At 36.2% G+C, this 20,418-nt stretch overlaps 1 protein-coding gene and 1 pseudogene across 2 annotated transcripts in view; one reads left to right on the forward strand and one right to left on the reverse strand.

The window, feature by feature from the left end:
- Positions 1-20,418, reverse strand: part of KHDRBS2 (KH RNA binding domain containing, signal transduction associated 2) — a 796,734-nt gene that overhangs the window by 146,213 nt on the left and 630,103 nt on the right. The window lies entirely within an intron of this gene.
- On the forward strand, positions 15,819-16,061 carry LOC132658287 (SS18-like protein 2; annotated as a pseudogene).

The raw sequence follows: 20,418 nt of genomic DNA on the forward strand, positions 1-20,418 counted from the left end.
TCTACAGAGTCAATGCAATCCCTATCAAGCTACCAGCGATATTTTTCACAGAGCTAGAACAAATAATTTCACAATTTGTATAGAAATACAAATAACCTCAAATAGCCAAAGCAATCGAGTAAGAAGAATGGAACTGGAGGAATCAACCTGCCTCACTTCAGGCTCTACTACAAAGCCACAGTCACCGAGACAGTATGGTGCTGGCACAAAGACAGACATATAGATCAATGGAACAAAATAGAAAGCCCAGAGATAAATCCACACACATATGGACACCTTATCTTCGACAAAGGTGGCAAGAATATACAATGGATTAAAGACAATCTCTTTAACAAGTGGTGCTGGGAAAACTGGTCAGTCACATGTAAAAGAATGAAAATAGATCACTTTCTAACACCATACACAAAAATAAACTCAAAATGGATTAAAGATCTAAACATAAGACCAGAAACTATAAAACTTCTAGAGGAGAATATAGGCAAAACACTCTCTGACATAAATCACAGCAGGATCCTCTATGACCCACCTCCCAGAATACTGGAAATAAAAGCAAAAATAAACAAATGGGATCTAATTAAAATTAAAAGCTTCTGCAAAACTCAGGAAACTATAAGCAAGGTGAAGACAGTCTTCTGAATGGGAGAAAATAATAGCAAATGAAGCAGCTGACAAACACTAATCTCAAAAATATACAAGCAACTTATGCAGCTCAATTCCAGAAAAATAAATGACCCAATCAAAAAATGGGCCAAAGAACTAAATAGACATTCTCCAAAAAGACATACAAATGGCTAACAAACACATGAAGAGATGCTCAACACCACTCATTATCAGAGAAATGCAAATAAAAACCACAATGAGGTACCATTTCACACCAGTCATAATGGCCACGATCCAAAAGTCTACAAGCAATAAATGCTGGAGAGGGTGTGCAGAAAAGGGAACCCTCTTACACTGTTGGTGGGAATGCAAACTAGTACAGCCACTATGGGGAACAGTGTGGAGATTGCTTAAAAAATTGCAAATAGATCAGCCTGATGACCCAGCAATCCCATTGCTGGGCATACACACTGAGGAAATCAGAATTGAAAGATACACGTGTACCCCAATGTTCATTGCAGCGCTGTTTATAATAGCCAGGACATGGAAACAACCTAGATGTCCATCAGCAGATGAATGGATAAGAAAGCAGTGGTATATATACACAATGGAGTGTTACTCAGCCATTAAAAAGAATACATTTGAATCAGTTTTGATGAGGTGGATGAAACTGGAGCCTATTATACAGAGTGAAGTAAGCCAGAAAGAAAAACACCAATACAGTATACTAACACATATATATGGAATTTAGAAAGATGGCAATGATAACCCTCTATGCGAGACAGCAAAAGAGACACAGATGTATAGAACGGACTTTTAGACTCTGTGGGAGAGGGAGAGGGTGGGATGATTTGGGAGAATGGCATTGAAACATGTACACTATCAGGTAAGAAACGAATCACCAGTCTATGTTTGATACAGGATACAGGATGCTTGGTGCTGGTGCACGGGGATGATCCAGAGAGATGATTTGGGGTAGGAGATGGGAGGGGGATTCAGGATTGGAAACTCATGTACACCCGTGGCTGATTCATGTCAATGTATGGCAAAACCAATACAGTAGTGTAAAGCAAAATTAAGTAAAAATAAAAAATTAAATAAATAAGTAAAGAAGACAATGACATTTTGGTACATATATACAATGGAATACTACTCAGTCATAAAAAAGAATGAAATATGATATTTTCAGCAAGATAGATAGACCTAGAGATTATCATACTAAATCAGAAGTAAGTGAAAGAAAGACAAATAGCATATGTTGTCACTCACATGTAGAATCTATTTTTTTAAAAGAAAATGATATAAATAAGCTTATTTACAAAACAGAAACAGAAGGAGAAATATGGGTTGGGGATGAATTAAGAGTTCAATTAACATACAAACACTACTTTACATGAAATAGATAACCAACAAGGACCTACATATCACAGGTAACTCTATTCGATAGACCTATATGGGAAAAGAATTTGAAAAAAAAAAGTATATATTTGTATGTATAAGAGAATCACTTTGCTGTAACACTTGAAGTTAATACAGCATTGTAAACCAATTACACTTCATCACTTTTTTTTGGTAATGCTATTAGTGAATTCAGTTCAGTCGCTCAGTCATGTCCAACTCTTTGCAACCCCATGAACTGCAGCACGCCAGGCCTCCCTGTCCACCAAATCCCGGAGTTCACTCAAACTCACGTCCATCGAGTCGGTGATGCCACCCAGCCATCTCATCCTCTGTCATCTCCTTTTCCTCCTGCCCCCAATCGCTTGCAGCATCAGAGTCTTTTCCAATGAGTCAACTCTTTGCATGAGATGGCCAAAGTACTGGAGTTTCAGCTTTAGCATCATTCCTTCCAAAGAACACCCAGCACTGATCTCCTTTAGAGGTTTTATATAAACAAATAAAATAGTACATAATTTAGAAAATGGTATACTGAACAATGAGAAAAGAATCCATAAAATAGTTAAGGAACTTGAAAAAAAATTTTTTGTGTGTGAAGTCCCTATAGTTTTTTTTTTTAACTAATACAATATTGTGTATAGCCTCCAATTAAAACAAGTAAATTTAAATAAAAAATTTTAATACATAGCATGCCTCTAATTTTGGTTATCTGTAAGATTCCACTTATAATTAAAAAGTATATGGCTTTATTTAAAAGAGGTCAGTATACTTGATTTCTACAAATTTTGAAAGAATATAATTTAACCCCATACATTATATATTGTATATATTGAACTGTGATATTAGAGAAGACTCTTTAGAGTCCCTTGGATGGCAAGGAGATCCAACCAGTCTATGCTAAAGGAAGTCAATCCTGAATATTCGTTGGAAGGACTGATGCAGAAGCTCAAACTCCAATACTTTGGTCACCTGAGGTGAAGAACTGACACATTTGAAAAGATCCTGAAAGATCTGGGAAAGATTGAAGGCAGGAGGAGAAGGGGACAACGGAGAATAAGATGCTTGGATGGCATCACCGACTCAAAGGACATGAGTTTGAATAAGCTCCATGAGTTGGTGATGGACAGGGAAAGCTGCTGTGCTGCAGTCTATGGGGTCACACATAGTCAGACACGACTGAGTGAGTGAGCTGAACTGAACTGATATTGAAATTGCTTTTGTTGTTCAGTCCATGGTGTCCAAAGAGTTGGACACAACTGGGTGAGTGAACAACAATTGTATACTGCAGCAATAGTTTATAAGAACAGATGGTCACTTTTGAAAATATGTCATGGAATATGAGAACTGCCCATAATTCAATGTGAATTCTTTATTACCTTGTAACACACAGATAATGACTTTGAGTTTTCAAGCTACCTATATTTTAAGTTTACATATAAACATACATGCAAAATCTGCGGAAGAAAATCACTGCAGATTTCTAAATTATGTAAGTGGTAATAAAGAATAAAACTAAGAATTTTTTTATAGAAATTTCTTTCTGCTTTAATATAGCATCATATGTATTCATAAACATTTTGTAAAGTAAAATAAAATTTAAAATAGCATAAAGACACCTAGCTGAACATATATGGTCAAAAATTGACCATAAAAAGAAAAAAATGAGGGTCCTGTTTCAATGTTGCACCTGGAGGAAGTGGGATGAACGGAAAATGTTTGTTGAGCATGAGAGGACATATACTGACAAACACACCACTACAATACTCCCTATGGGTATAATACCACTCTAATATCTCATCACATGTGTCTGAGATGTATCTTATTTCAACAATTTTCATTAAAACCCAGTAAGACAAAGTATTCATATCTATTTTTTAAAAGTTTTTTTCAGGTATAGTTGATTTACAATGTGTTAATTTCTGCTATACACAAAAGTGATTTGGATATTGTTGCTGTTCACTCGCTTAACTGTGTCTGTCTTTTTGCATATCTATATAATTTATATTTACATATTTATATATGCATACCTTTATTTATAATTTGTATAATTATATAAATATAAAATTATATCTCTATATAGATAGATATACCTGAGTTTTGTCTGATTCAGGTATATCTATATGTCATTTTTTGTATTTTTTTAATTATGGCTTATACAGTAGGATCTTGTTTTTCTTTCCAACTTTATATAATAGTTTGCATGTGCTAATCTTCAACTGCCAGTCTTTCCCTTACCTATTCCTCCTCCCCTTTGACATGTCTGTTCTCTATGTCTGTGAGTCTGTTTCTCTTTTGTAGGTAAATTCATCTGTGTCGTATTTTAGATTCCACATATAAGTGATATCATATGATATTTGTCTTTCTCTGACTGGCTGACTTTGCTTACTATAGCTCTTCAAACTTCTCTCTTTATTTCCTTTGGATATACAGCCAAATGTGGAGTCACTAAACCATATGATATTTCTATTTTTAAGTTTTTCCCAAATCTCCATATCGTTTCCCGTAGAGGCTAAACTAACCTACATTTCCACGAAGAAGTGTTCCATTTTCTGCACATTCTTGCCAACACTTTTTATCCCTTGTCTTCTTGATGACTGCCATTCTAATAGTTGTGAGATGCTATCTTATTGTGGTACATGTTGGCCATTTGGATGTCTTCTTTGGTAAAATCTCTATTTAATTCCTGTTGGGGAAGTTAAATTAAAGTAGTTCAGGCTTCAGAGACAAGAAAGTAAGTAGACATCTGGCCCTACTTATAACTTCTGTGGACACTGCCCCGATTACATGACTGCTCCTGAGTGCACCTATTGTTACCAGTAAGCCAGAGGCACTGTAGATAAGACAGGGGCATATCTTGGAATTGTTGAGCCCCTGGAGGGGGTCTAGATAACTAAGTCTGGTGCTTAACAACATTCCAAGATTAGCAAGAGAAAACAAACAACAGTGTAAAAAACATTAACATAAAACCAGAGCAACCTGGTTGTCAGTTTTGCAACCTGAGATTGTAGGTGAACACTCCCCAAAGGACAATTTTGAAGTTTTACCTGTGGAAGTCCTTTTCCCAACTGGGACTGCAGATTGCCATTACATGGGACTTCCCAGCACTCTTTGAGCCTGGATGGTGTTTGAATTGGCCCAATTAGGTTATGTATGTACTCTCATCTACAGTTTCTGTTTCTCTTTTCTTTTAGTTACTGTATATTGAAAGAAACTTAGGCAATTTTCTATTAAATACTGAAATCATTTATTTATTTATAGTAAGTGGTGCCTTTTGTTAATGAATCCTTTGGACCGGAAACAAAAGTTAAAACTTTCAGCAAAACAGTTCCTCTGCCCATTTTAAAAATCAGATTGCTTATTTTTGTTATTGAATGGTTCTGTTCTGCTGCCTAACCAGCTATTACAAACTAACCATGTCAGGAGCTTGAGAGCCCAGAGAAAGTTCCTGGTCAAAAGTGGAACAGAAGTCTAGTGAAAATTGCTCATAGTTGTGTCCAACTCCTTGTGACCCCATGGCTATACATTTCATGGAATTCTCCAGGCAAGAATACTAGAGTGGGTAGCCTATCCCTTCTCCAGTAGATCTTCCCGACCCAGGAACTGAACTGGGGTCTCCTGCATTGCAGGAGCTATCAGGGGAGCTCGAACAAGTGCTGAACAATTCCCCCAAGGTGGAGTGCGATTGGGGTGGGAAAACGAAGAAATCCATGACTCTTCCAAAATAGTCATTTTCATGGTTCAATATTTTACGTTGTCAAGATGGGGAATTAAAAAGCTTCTAACAAATCTCCCCCTTTACTAAATACTTCTGAGTACATGGTACACATTAGGGTACTCCTTGTTATCCTAATAGGCTAGGGTATCCATTTTTCTGTTTTAAACTGGTTTCTGACCAAAGAAGTTAAATTTTTGCACAAGATGGTTTCCCAGATGGCTCAGTGGTAAAGAACTTGCCTGACAAAGCAGAAGATCTGGGTTCCATCCCTGAGAAGGGAAGAGCCCCCTGGAGAAGGAAATGACAACCCTTTCCAGTATTTTTGCTTGGAAAATTCCATGGACAAAGGAGTCTGGTGGGTGACAGTCCACTGGGATTGCAAAAAGTCAGACACAACTCAGTGACTAAGCAACAAGAACAACAGATCTTTATATATTTTCTATATTAATCCCTTATCAATATACATTTTGCAAATATTTCTCCCATTATGCATGTTGCTGTTTCATTTTGTTGATGGTGTCTTTAGCTATGAAGAAATTTTCAATTTTGATTTAGCCCCAATTGTTGATTTTTGCTTTTGCTTTTTGAGATTTCTGGTGTTATATCTGAAAAATAATTGCCTGTGAAGAAAGCTGAGCGCCGAAGAATTGATGCTTTTGAACTGTGGTGTTGGAGAAGACTCTTGAGAGTCCCTTGGACTGCAAGGAGATCCAACCAGTCCATTCTGAAGGAGATCAGCCCTGGGATTTCTTTGAAAGGAATGATGCTAAAGCTGAAACTCCAGTATTTTGGCCACCTCATGCGAAGAGTTGACTCTTTGGAAAAGACTCTGATGCTGGGAGGGATTGGGGGCAGGAGGAGAAGGGGACAACAGAGGATGAGATGGCTGGATGATATCATGGACCCAATGAATGTGAGTCTAAGTGAACTCCGGGAGTTGGTGATGGACAGGGAGGCCTGGCGTGCTGCGATTCATGGGGTCACAAAGAGTTGGACAGGACTGAATTCCTGAACAGAACTGAACTGAACTGAACTGCATGTTTACGATTTTCTTCCCTGGTTTTTTCCTAGGAGTTTTATGATATCAGGGTTTTATGTTTAAGTCTTTAATTCATTTTGAATTTCTTTTTTTCATTTTTGTAAGTAGTGTAAGATGTGCATGCTAAATCACTTCAGTTGTATGAGACTCTTTGTCACCCTGTGGACTGTAGCCCACCAGGCTCTTTTGCTTATGGGATTCTCCAGGCAAGAATACTGGAGTGGAAAAATACATTTCCTCCTCCAGGGGATCTTCCTGACCCAGAGATCAAAACTGCCTTTCTTGTCTCCTGCATTGGCAGGCAGGTTCTTTACCACTAGTGCTACCTGGGAAACCCCAGGGTAAGATAGGAGTCCAATTTAATTTTCTCTTTTTTCTTTCCTTTCTTTCTTTCTTTCTTTCTTTCTTTCTTTCTTTTTTTTTTTTTTTTTTTGCATGTCGTTATGCAGTTTCCCCAACACCTTTTGTTGAAGAGACTTTCACCCCTGAGTGTTTTTGGCTTTTTTGTCAAATATTTGTTGAACATATATGTGGGAGGTTAATTTTGGGCTTTTTATTCTTTTTCATTGGTTTAAGGGTCTATTTTTATCAAGCATCACATCATTTTAATTACTAAAGATTTGTAGTATATCAGTTTGGAATCAGGAAGTATGATGCCTCTGGCATTGTTCTTTTTCAGGATTTCTTTGATTTATTTGGTATCTTTTTTTAATTTCCATACAAATTTTAGGATTGCCATTTAAATTTTGATAGGGGTTGCACAGAGTCACTAGAAGTCTTTGAATAGTATGAACACTTTACGATATTAATTCTTCTGATCCATGAACATGGTGTATCTTTCCACTTGTTTGTATCTTTTAAATTTCTTACATTAAGGTTTTGTTCTTATAACGTTTATTATATACATCTTTTACTTCATTGGTGAAATTTGATACTAAGTATTTTATTGCTTTTGATGATATTGTGAATGATAGATGAGATACATTTATTTACATGACTTTTCATGTTTTCATGTTAGTGTACAAAACCGCCACTGATTTCTGTAGGTTGATTTATATATATAATATTTTATTGAATTCTTTGATTATTTCCAAGGGCTTTGATTGAGTCTTTCAGATTTTCCATATATAAGATCAAATTATCATCTGCTGCTGCTAACTCGCTTCAGTAGTGTTCAACTCTGTGCAATCCCATAGACAGCAGCCCACCATGCTCTGCGGTCCCTGGGATTCTCCAGGCAAGAACACTGGAGTGGGTTGCCATGTCCTTCTCCAAACCATGAAAGTGAAAAGTGAAATTTAAGTCTCTGAGGCATGTCCAACTCTTCGCGACCCCATGGACTGCAGCCTACCAGGCTCTTCCGTCCATGGGATTTTCCAGGCAAGAGTACTGGAGTGGGTTGCTATTGCCTTCTACAAAATCATCTTCAAATAAAGAATTTTGCTTCTTTTTTTTTTTTTTTTTTTTTTACTTTTACTTTATTTTACTTTACAATACTGCATTGGTTTTGCCATACATTGACATGAATCCACCACGGGTGTATACAAGCTCCCAATCCTGAATCCCCCTCCCACCTCCCACCCCATATCATCTCTCTGGATCATCCCCGTGCACCTCATGTAAGAAATGAAGCGCCAGTCTATGTTCGATACAAGATACAGGATGCTTGGGGCTGGCACTTCTTTCTTTTGAAATACACTTTTTTTTTTTTTTAAATTTCTCCCTCGCCCCAATTGCTCTAGCTAAGTTTTCCAATACTATATTGACCAAGAGTGGTAAGAGTGAGTGACCTGCTTTATTCCTGATCCTAGAGAAAACATTTTAAAATTTTCACCAATTAATATAAATTTAGCTGTAGATTTGTCATATATGGCCTTTATTATGCTGACATATGTTCTTTCTAATTTGCTGAGTGTCTTAATGATGAAAGAATATTGCATTTTGTAAAATATATTTTTCTTTACCTATGGAAATGATCATATTTTTAACCTTTATTTTATCAACGTGGTTTATCATATTGATTGATTTCCATATTTTTAACGATCCTCATATCTCAGGGATAAGTTCTCCTTGGCTTGCCAAATTTGATTATTTTTTATTATATTTTTAAAAAGCTCTTAGTTTTATTGATTTTGTTGCTTTCTCTGGCCTCTATTTCATTTATTTCTTAAGGAGGATGTATCCTCTAACATGTTGTGGAATTGCATTGCAGGCAGATTTTTCACCATCTGGGCTATAGGGAAGGCACATAGGTCTGCTAATATTTCTGAGAATTTTACATCTATATTAATCAGGGATATTGGTCTATATTTTCATTGAAATGGTTCATCTGACTTTGTTATTATTGCCCTATTCAGGTTCTTTTTTTCGTCTTGATTCAATCTTGGTGGGTTGTATGTTTTTAGAGCTTTATCCATTTCTTTTAAGTTATCCAATTTTTCAGCATATACATATTCACAGTAGTCTCTTATGATTCTATGTATCTCTCTAGTATCAGTTGTAATGTCTCCTTTTTCATTAATGATTTTATTTGAGTCTTTTTTTCTTACATTAGAAAAAAGGCTTGCCAATTTTGATTATTTTTTATTGTATTTTTAAAAAGCTCTTAGTTTTGTTGATTCTGTTGCTTTCTCTGGCCTCTATTTCATTTATTTCTTTCCAGATCTTTGTTACTTTATTCCTTCTGCTAACTTTGGCCTTTGTTTGTTCTTCTGCTTTTATTCCCTTGAGGTACAAATTTAGGATTTTTTTCCCCTCTGAGATCTATTTTCTAATAATATGCATTTATCACTATATTCTTCCCTCCCAAAACTGCTTTTTGAGGCAAAAACGTATGGATTTTGTATGCTGTGCTTCCATTTCCATTTATTTTGAGATTTTTTAAATTATGGGTTTGATTTTTTCTTTAATACATTCGTTGCTCAGGAGAGTGTTAATTTCAATATATTTGTAGATTTGCCAGCTTTATTATAGTTGTTGACTTTTAGTTTCAGTTCCTTGTAATTGGAAAAGATGTTTCATATTATTTTAACATTTTTAAATTTCATAAGACTTGTTTAATGCCTTATCATATGGTCAATGTTGGGGAATGTTCCAAGTACACTTGAGAAAAACCTGTATTCCACTTTCTGTATGGACGGAATGTTCTAAAAATATCTGTTGAATTCATTTTGGTCCAATGTATGGTTCAACCATCATTTCTTCATTGATTATTTGGCCTGGAAAATGATGTATCGATTGTTGATAATGGGTACTGATGTCCCTTACTGTTACTATATCTTTGTCTTTTTCTCACTTTACAACTATTAGTGCTTGCTTAGTATGTTTAGCTGTCCCTATGTGGGGTGCATATATATTTACAGTTGTTATATCTTCTTGATGAATTGACCCCTTTGTATTATATAATGACCTTCTTTGTCTCTTGTTACAGGTTTTGGATTAAAGCCTAATTTTTCTGTTGTACATATTTCTCTCCTTTCTTTCTATTTTCACTTACATGGAATATTTTTTCCACCCATTACTTTGAGTCTATAAGGAGGCTTTTGTAGAAATTATATATTTGGATCTTTTTAATTATTCCATTCAGTCACATTGCGAATTTTATTCTTAAATTCAATCCATATACATTGAGTTTCTGTTGATGTGAGAAGGCTTACAGTTGCCATTTTATTAATTATTTTATACTTTCCTTGTTTCACATTTTCCCTGTCTCTGCTTACCTTTGTAAATTGGTGATTCTCTGTGGTGATATGCTATCATTCCTTTATATTCTATGCAGTTGTTCTAGGATTTTGGTTTGTGTTACCCATGCAGTTTACAAAAAAAAAAAAAAAAAAAAAAAAAAAACACTATAGGTTAAACAGTCCATTTTAAGCTGATAGCAACTTAACTTCAACTGTCTATATAAACTTCACCTTGTTTGTTGTTCAGTCACTCAGTCATGTCCAACTCTTTGTGAGCCCATTGCAGTATGCCAGGCTTCTTTGTCCTTCACTATCTCTCAGAGTTTGCTCAAACGCATGTCCATTGTGTTGGTAATGCCACCCAACCAACTCATCCTCTGTTGCCCCCTTCTCCTTAGGCCCTCAATCTTTCCCAGCTTCAGGGTCATTTCCAGTGTCAGCTCTTCACACCAGGTGACCAAAGTATTGGATCTTCAATTTCAGCATCAGCCCTTACAAAGAATATTCATAGTTGATTTCTTTTAAGATTGACTGGTTTGATCTCCTTGAGTTCAAGGAAATTTCAAGAGACTTTTACAACACCACAGTTCAAAAGGATACATTCTTTGGTACTCAGCCTTCTCTGTAGTCCAAATCTCACATCTGTACATGACTATTGGTGACCCATTGTTTTGGCTATGTGGACTATGGTCAGCAAAGTGATGTTTCTATCTTTTACTATGCTGTCTAGATTTGCTATAACTTCGCTTCCAAAGAACAAGCATCTTTTAATTTCATGGCCTCACTTGCCATTTGCAGTTATTTTGGAGTCCAAGAAAATAAATTGTGTTAATGTTTCCTTTGTTTCTCCACCCTTTTGCCATGAAGTGATGAGACTTGCTGCCATGATCTTAGTCCCCTCCATCCAGGTTCTTCATTTAATTAATTTAGTTTTTAATTGAAGGATAATTGCTTTAGAGAATTCTGTTGTTTTCTGTACAATATCAGCAAGAATCAGCCATAGGTACACCCATGTCCCCCCACTCCAATTTCCCTCCCTCACTCTTCTAGATTGTTACAGAGCCTGTGTTTGAGTTCCTGGAGTCATACAGCAAATTCCTATTGGCTATCTATTTTACATATGGTAGTGTAAATTTCCATGTGATTCTCTCTAGACAGCTCACCCTCTCCCTCCACCCCTCCCCCATGTCAATAAGTCTGTTCTGTATGTTTGTTTCTCCATTGCTTCCCTAAAAATAAATTCATCAGTACCATCTTTTTAGATTTCATATATATGCATTAGTATTCAATATTTATATTTCTCTTTCTGAATTTCTCTTTCTCTTACTTCACTCTGTATAATAGGCTCTAGGTTCATCCACTTCATTAGAACTGATTTAAACATGTTCCTTTTTATAGCTGAGCAGTATTCCATTGTATATATATAACGCAGCTTCTTTATTCATCTGTCAATGGACATCTAGGTTGCTTCCAATGTTCTAGCTATTGTAAATAGTGTTGCAATGAACATTGGGCTATATGTGTCTTTTTAAATTTTTCTTTCCTTGGAGTATATGCCTAGGAGTGAGATTGCTGAGTCATATGGTGGTTTTATTCCTTTTTTTTTTATTTTTAAGGGAATCTCCATACTGTCTTCCATAGTAGCTATATCAGTTACATTCCCACCAGCAATGCAAGAGTGTTCCCCCTTTTCCATACCCTTTCCAGCATTTATTCTTTGAGACTTTTTAATGATGGCCATTGTGACTGATGTGAGGTGGTATCTCATTGTAGTTTTGATTTGCATTTCTCCAGTACTGAGCAATGTTGAGCAACTTTTCATGTGCTTGTTAGCCATCTGTATGTCTGGTTGGGAAAAATGTCCGTTTAGGTCTTTTTCCCACTTTTTGATTGGGTTGTTTGCTTTTCTGGGATTGACTTGTATGAGCTGCTTGTATATTTTGGAAATTAATTATTTGTCAGTTATTCCCATTGTTATTATGTTCTACCTTTCTGAGGGTTGTCTTTTCAACTTGTTTATAGTTTCCTTTGGTGTGCAAAAGATTTTAATTAGGTCCGCTTGTTTATTTTTATTTCCATTACTCTGGGAGGTGAGTCATAGAGGATCTTGTTTTGATTTATGTCATCGAGTGTTCTGCTTATGTTTTCCTCTAAGAGTTTTATATTTATTGGTCTTACAGTTAGGTCTTTAATCCATTTTGAGTTTATATTTGTGTAAGGCATTATGAAGTGTTCTAAATTCATTCTTTTTCATGTAGCTGTCCAATTTTCCCAGCCCCACCTATTGAAAAGACTTGCCTATCTTTGCCCCATACAATATTCTTGTCTCCTTTGTCATAAATGTGGCAACCATAGGTGTGCGGATTTCTCTCTGGGCTCTCTATTTTATTTCATTGGTCTATATTTCTGTTTTGTGCCAGTACCATACTGTCTTGATGACTGTAGCTTTGTAGTATAGTCTGAAGTTAGAAAGGTTGATTCTTCCAGCTCCATTCTTCTTTCTTAAGACTGCTTTGGCTATTTGGGGTCTTTTGTGTTTCTATATAAATTGTGAATATTTTTGTTCTGTGAAAAACGACATTTGTATTTTGATAGGTATTGCATTTAATCTGTTGACTGCATTTTATAGTACAGTCATTTTTACAATATTGATTATTTCTACCCAAGAACATCGAATATCTCTCCCTCTGTTTGTGTCATCTTTGATTTCTTTCATCAGTGTCTTATAGTTTTCCATATACAGTTCTTTATCTCCTGAGGTAGGTTTATGCCTAGATCTTTTATTCTTTTTGTTTCAATGGTGAATGGGATTGATTCCTTAATTTTTCTTTCTGATTTTTTATTGTTATTATATAAGAATACAAGTGATTTCTGTGTATTGATTTTGTATCCCATGACTTTGCTAAATTCACTAATTATCTCTTAATTTTCTGATAGTTTCATTTTGGCTTTTCTATGTATAGTATCATGTCATCTGCAAACAGTGAGAACTTCACTTCTTCTTTTCTGATCAAGGTTACATTTATTCCTTTTTCTTCTCTAATTGCCATACCTATATCTTCCATACCTATATCTTCATACCTATGTTGAATAATAGTGATGAAAGTGGGTGCCTTTGTTTTGATCCTGATCTTAGAGGAAATGCTTTCAGTTTTTCACCATTGAGAATAATGTGGGTATGTCATATATGGACTTTACTGTGTTGAGGTAAGTTCCTTCTATGCCCATTTTTTGAAGAGTTTGAATCATAAATAGTTGTTGAATTTTAGCAAAGGCTTTTCCTGAATCTACTGAGATGATCATGTGGTTTTTATTTTAACAAATTTTTCAATTTGTTAATATGGTGTAGCACATTGATTTGCATATATTGAAGAATCCTTGTTTCCCTGGAATAAACCCAACTTGATCATGATGTATGAGCTTTCCAATGTGCTGTTGAATTCTGTTTGCTAGAATTTTGTTGAATATTTTTGCATCTATGTTTATCAATTATATTGGCTTACAGTTTTCTTGTTTTATCCTTACCTGGTTTGGGTATCAGGGTGATGGTGGCCTCATAGAATGATGTTACTTCCTCTGCAAATTTTTGGAAGAGTTTCAGAAAAATAAACATTAGCTTTTCTCTAAATGTTTGATATAATTCACCTGTGAAGCTATCTAGGCCTGGGTTTTTGTTTTGGGGGAGATTTTTGATCATAGTTTTGATATTAATGTAATTGGTTTGTTGATAATTTCTATTTTCCCTGGTTCAATCTTGGAAAGTTAACATTTTCTAGGAATCTGTCTATTTCCTTTAGCTTATCCATTTTGTTAGTATATAACTGCTCATAATATTCTCTTATGATTCTTTGTATTTCCGTATTGTCTTTTTTGACCATTGAGTTTTAAGCCAGCTTTCTCACTCTCCTCTTTCAACTTCATCAAGAGGCTCTTAAGTTCCTCTTCATTTTCTGTCATTATGGTGGTGTCATCTGCATATCTGAGGTTATTGTTATTTCTCCTGGCAATCTTGTTTCTAGCTTGTGATGTATCCAGCCTAGCATTTTGCATGATGTACTCTGCATAAAATTTTAAAAAGCAGGGCAACAATATACAGCCTTGGTATACTCTTTTTCCAATTTTGAACCAGTCCCTTGTTCCATGTCTAGTTCTAATTATTGCTTCTTGATCTGCATATAGGTTTCTCAAGAGGCAGATGAGTTGGTCTTTTATTCCCATTTGTTTAAGAATTTTCCATCCTTTGTTGTGATCCACATAGTCAGAATTTTTGTTGTGGTCAGTAAAGCAGAAGTAGATTTTTTTTTTTCCTGGAATTCCCTTGCTTTTTTAGTAATCCAATGGATGTTGGCAATTTGATCTCTGGTTTATCTGCCTTTTCTAAATCCAGCTTTTACCTCTGGAAGCTCTCAGTTCACAAACTGTTGAAGCCTATGTTGAAGGATGTTGAGCATTACCTTATTAGCATGTGAAATGAGTGCAATCATGCAGCAGTTTGAACATTAATGATACTCCCCTTCTTTGGGATTGGAATAAAAACTAACCTTTTCCAGCCCTGTAGCCACTTCTGAGTTTTCCAAATTTGCTGGTATATTGAGTGCACTCCTTTAAAGCATCATCTTTTAGGATTAGAAATAGCTCTGCTGCAATTCCATCACCTCCACTAGCTTTGCTCATAATAATGTTTCCTAAGGCCTTTTCTCTGTTCTTCTCCAGTGGCATACTGGACACCTACAGTCCTGGGGGTTTCATCTTTCAGTGTCATATCTTTTTGGCTTTTCATAATTTACTGGAGTTCTCAAGGCAAGAAGCTGAAGTAGTTTCCCAATCCCTTTTCTAGTGGACCACGTTTTGCCAGAACTCTCCAACAAAGACCTGTCCATCTCTGGTGGCCTTACACAGCATGACTCATAGTTTCATCGAGTTACAGAAGACTGTGCTCCATATGATAATTTTGGTTAGCTTTCTGAGACTGTGGTTTTCAGTTAGTCTGCCCTCTGACGCGTGAAGTCTAAAGGCTTGTGCAACCTTCCCCTTCAGAGGACTGGCTATGGGGAAAATTGGGTCTGGCAACCCACTCCAGTACTCTTGCCTGGAAAATCCCATGGACGGAGGAGCCTGGTAGGCTGCAGTCCATGGGGTCACTAAGAGTCGGGCATGACTGAGTTACTTCACTCCCACTTTTCACTTTCATGCATTGGAGAAGGAAATTTCAACCCACTCCAGTATTCTTGCCTGGAGAATCCCAGGAACAGAGGAGCCTAGTGGGCTGCCGTCAATGGGGTTGCACAGCGTTGGACACGACTGAAGCAACTGCAGCAGCAGCAGCAGCAGATGCTTGCTGGTTTGCAGGGGCTGAAGCTGGTTGCCAATCTGGCTTCTGGAGATGTCAATGATGTTTGTACTGGACTGGCTGAGAGATAAGGTTGATGTTACTCAGCAAATAATCCAGCAGCTCCTGGAGGAGAATGACTAGCTGATCCCCTGTATCATGGAACATCAGAACAAAGGTGGGTCGAATGACTGCACCCAGCACCAGCGCTTGTTACACAGAAACCTCAGTTACTTGGTTACTATCACAGATGTCAACCCAGCCAGTGCTTCAGAAACAATGGTATATTCCAGTTAGCTGTTGGTATATACCAGTTAGCAATGGTATTTTCCAGTTAGTTGTTGTGAAGTATAATTGAATGTAATCTATTTCCTATGAAATGGAGACAAAATCTTTACTAACTCAATGGCTTAGAATGTGAATCGAACTTCTGTGCCTCCTTTAAAAATGTGAAAGTGTGAGAAAGCTATTAACTGTATTCTCAATGAAATATTTATTTTAGCAGTTAAGCTGATTCTCTCAATTAAGTTGACTCTCAATGTCTTCCTTCCTGAAACAAGTGTGTCTGAATACAAAGACATCATGGGCATCTTCAAGCTTACCTTTATAGTTTCAACCTGAAGAGGAAACTGAGCAAATATTGGGCAAGCCTCCCTACTGAGAGTCTCTCAAATGTACATGTAACTGTAATCTCTCCTACTAGGTTGTGGTTGAGGACCCCCTGATTGCTCCAAGTTGTTTTGAAATAAAGCTTGCCTTTACACAAACACACACAAAGACACGGCTTCACCCTTTGCACTCTTTTACTTTGTCCTTTTCAAATTTTCTGATGTCATCATTTACGTCTTTTATATTGTATATTCATTAACACATTACTGTAGCTATAATAACATATAGTACTGTTTTCCTTTGATCTTATACTATAAAGAAACCACTGTATTACAGATTTAGAGTTTTATACATGTGACTGAATATTTATCTGTGTGTTGTAAACTTTCCTATATTTTCATGTTGCTTATTAGCATCTTTTGATTGTTAAACTTGAAGAACAATTTTTAGCATGTCTTGCTTGAACATCTAGTGAAACTTCCTCAGCTTTTCTTGTTTAGACAAGGCTTTATTTCTCCTTCACATTTGAAGGTTAATTTAGAAAAATAGTGTGTTCTTGGCTGGCAATTTTTTTTCTTTAATTATGTACTTTGAATGTGTTTTTTCTCTTTCGATAGACCTGTAGGGTTTCTGGTAAGAAATCTGCTGATAGCCTAATGGGGCTCCTTTCTAGGTTACATTCTCTTATTTTAGAATTTTATATTTATTCTTGACTTTTTAAATTAATTTTTATTAGAGTATGTTTGCTTTAAAATGTTATGTTCATTTCTACTGATATTTGACAGCTTTATTATAATGTGTCTTGGAAAAGTCTTTTTGCACTGTGATAATAGGATGATCTATTAACTTTGTAAATTAGAATGTCTTAACCCCTTCCCAGGTTTAGAAGTTTAACAGGTACAATTTCTTTAAATAAAATTTCTGTTCCCTTTTCTGCCACTTCTCTTTCTGAAATACCAATTATTCTAATGTTTTTAATTTTGATGAAATTCCATAGATTACATAGGCTGTCTTTACTCTTTTCCATTATTTTTTCTTTGTTTACTTCCAACTAGATTATTTCAAAATTCCTTCCTCTAGCTCACTTATTCTTTATTTTTTACCATTTGCTCTCCTCTATTGCAGCTGTTGTTTATTGCATATTTAACTTGATTCATTGAGTCCTTCAGCTCCAGACTCTTTGGTTTCCATTAAGATTTTTATCTTTTTCGAGTAAAAATTCATTTCAATCAGGTATTTTTCCCAAGATTTAGTAAATTTCATTGAATTGTCTTTATAAGTCTTCTCATAGCTCATTTTTTTCAAAACAATTATTTTGAGTTCTTTCAGTGACATCACAAAGTTTGCATCTTTGAGTCCAGTTATTGGAGAATTATTATTTTCTCTTTATGACAGCATGGTTCCTTAATTTTAAACATTCTTTACCATTTTATGCTGCTACGTTCACATTTGAAGTAGCTGGCACCCTTAAATCTTTGCTTGTTGCCTTTAGATGTGGTATTCTATCGGGTGGTGTTTTTATTATGAAGGATTTTACTGCTATATATGTGGAGTCGGTACACCAGTTCCACTGAATGTGGATCGTTTAGCAGGATCCTTAAGCTTTAATGTCTTCTCTCATTGACCAGGCAAGCTACTGGAAACCTCTTTTTTGTTTCATAAAGTGGTGCAAACCCATAAAGTGGTGGGTTTGTAGTTTCTCCCTTGCCCACAGATCCTGGTCTGTTTCTGAGTGCATTCTCTGCCCATAGGAGATCTTTTGCTGTTGCACTCAGGAGCATACAGTAACTGAATGCTCAGTAATTTAGCCAGCAGCAAAGTAAGAGGAATTGTGTGCTTAACCCTCTGAACCTTACCCACAGTCCTGTGGACCCAGTGGGGAGGTCTCAGCTCTGGTATTCCCAGAGGTTCATGGGTGGATGTCCCACTGACTACAGTCAGCAGGAGCCAAATCCCTATGTAATGTTTCCTTGGACAGGGGCAGCACTGGTAAGTTTCTCTTCCTACTGCCTCTACTGTGACCAAACTCACATTTTCTTTCCTCCAGAGATGTGCTGAAATCTCTCCTGGGAAAAGTTGAATTTCTGAAAATTTTACACTATGTGTGGGAATCTGCCCAAGTAAGCACTCCCCATGTCTTCTCTCAACCTAGGTGAAAATGCTCTGGGCATGTTCATTGTCTCCCCTGGTTCTACATCTTGTACTGAAGTCTGACTGCTTATTACTGAATGCATAGTTAGGTGAGACTTCTCCCAGGTTCCTTGGCATAGTATGGTGTTAGATACCACAAAACACACAAAGGTGAACATCTATGTTTTGGCTGGATATCTAGTTTGTTGTTAAAAGGTGGGCTACAAAGAAAGAATGTCTTACGTTGCCATGATGCTGATGTCATCTTCTGCAGTGGTCATTGTAATGCATCCCTATGGCACTATTACCAGCCTATGTTCACAGCTCATTCTGCATATGGGTAGAAATATGCAGATGCAGGAACAAAGAGCATTATACAATGTGAATTACATTATCTTTATTTTTTGGCCATAAAAGTGCTTAATCTATGCTATTATTGGCAAAACACCAAAGAATATATGAGATTATACTTTGTACCAGTGAAACTTCTTTAGTCATTTGACATTTTTAGAAAAGAATTATTAATTATGGTTAGTTTACTCAAAGAACACTATAGTCAGTTAAATGTCTACTGTGAGGCTTGATATTCTTTCAAGGCTTTGCAGCATCAATTATAAATTATGGTGCAGTAACTTTTTACACTGTAGTATTTTGTTTCCAAAGTATCTTTTCCAAGGCATTATATATAAATATAAATATATATGAATAAAGTATTAAATAATTGGTCAGATATATGAGGAGGCACGAAAAAGCTATAGAAGTGTCTTTTTAATTTCTTTCTTTTTATCATTTTGAACGTCTTGATGGCTTTTCCATGCAGATTCGTACTGCCCTAATCTTAGGAAAAAATAAAGTTATAGATTTTTAAGCTTACTAAGACTTTTTCAGTTTGTGATTTTGTGAACAATTTATATATTAAATAAAATAACCAAGAGGGATTACTATCATTAAAACACCTTGGGGAAAGTAAGGACTTATAATTTCTAACATGAAATCAAACATTTTTTAAAGTGCATAATCACAAAATCATTTTTGATCGATTATCTTTCCATTAGTCCCCTCCTGGACATGGAACAATGGACTGGTTCCAAATTGGGAAAAGAGTATGTCATGACTGTATATTGTCATTTTGCTTATTTCACTTATATGAAGACTACATCAGTGAAATGCTGTACTGGATGAAGCACAAGCTGGAATCAAGATTGCTGGGGAAAAATATCAATAACCTCAGATACATAGATGATACCACATTAAAGCTGAAAATGAAGAGGAGCTAAGCAGCCTCTTGAGGAAAGTGAAAGAGGAAAGTGAAAAAGCTGGCTTAAAACTCAACATTCAAAAAACGAAGATCATTGCATCCTTGGAAGAAAAGCTATGACAAACCTTGAAAACATTAAAAAGCAGAGACATTAGTTTTCCAGCAAACGCCCATATAGTCAAAGTTATGGTTTTCCCAGTAGTCGTGTATGCCTGTGAGAATTGGACTATAAAGAAAGCTGAACAGCGAAGAATTGATGCTTTTTAAGTGTGGTGTTGGAGAAGACTATTGAAAATCCCTTGGATTGCAAGGAGATCAAACCAGTCAGTCCTAAAGGAAATTGTCCTGAATATTAATTGGAAAAACTGATGCTGAAGCTGAATCTCCGATACTTTGGCCACCTGAAGTGAAAAGCTGACTCACTAGTAAAGACCCTGATGCTGGGAGAGATTAAAGGCAGGAGAAGAAGGGAACAACAAGGATTAGATGGTTGGATGGTATCACTGACTCAATGGACATGAGTTTGAGCAAGCTCCGGGAGTTGGTTATGGACAGGGCAGCCTGGCGTGCTATAGTCCATGCGGTCGCAAAGAGTTGGACACAACTGAGTGGCTGAACTGAACTGAATTAGCTTCTCAAATAAATCTCTTGACGTAT

This window comes from Ovis aries, chromosome 20 (assembly GCF_016772045.2).
Source record: "Ovis aries strain OAR_USU_Benz2616 breed Rambouillet chromosome 20, ARS-UI_Ramb_v3.0, whole genome shotgun sequence".
Lineage (NCBI taxonomy): Eukaryota > Metazoa > Chordata > Mammalia > Artiodactyla > Bovidae > Ovis > Ovis aries.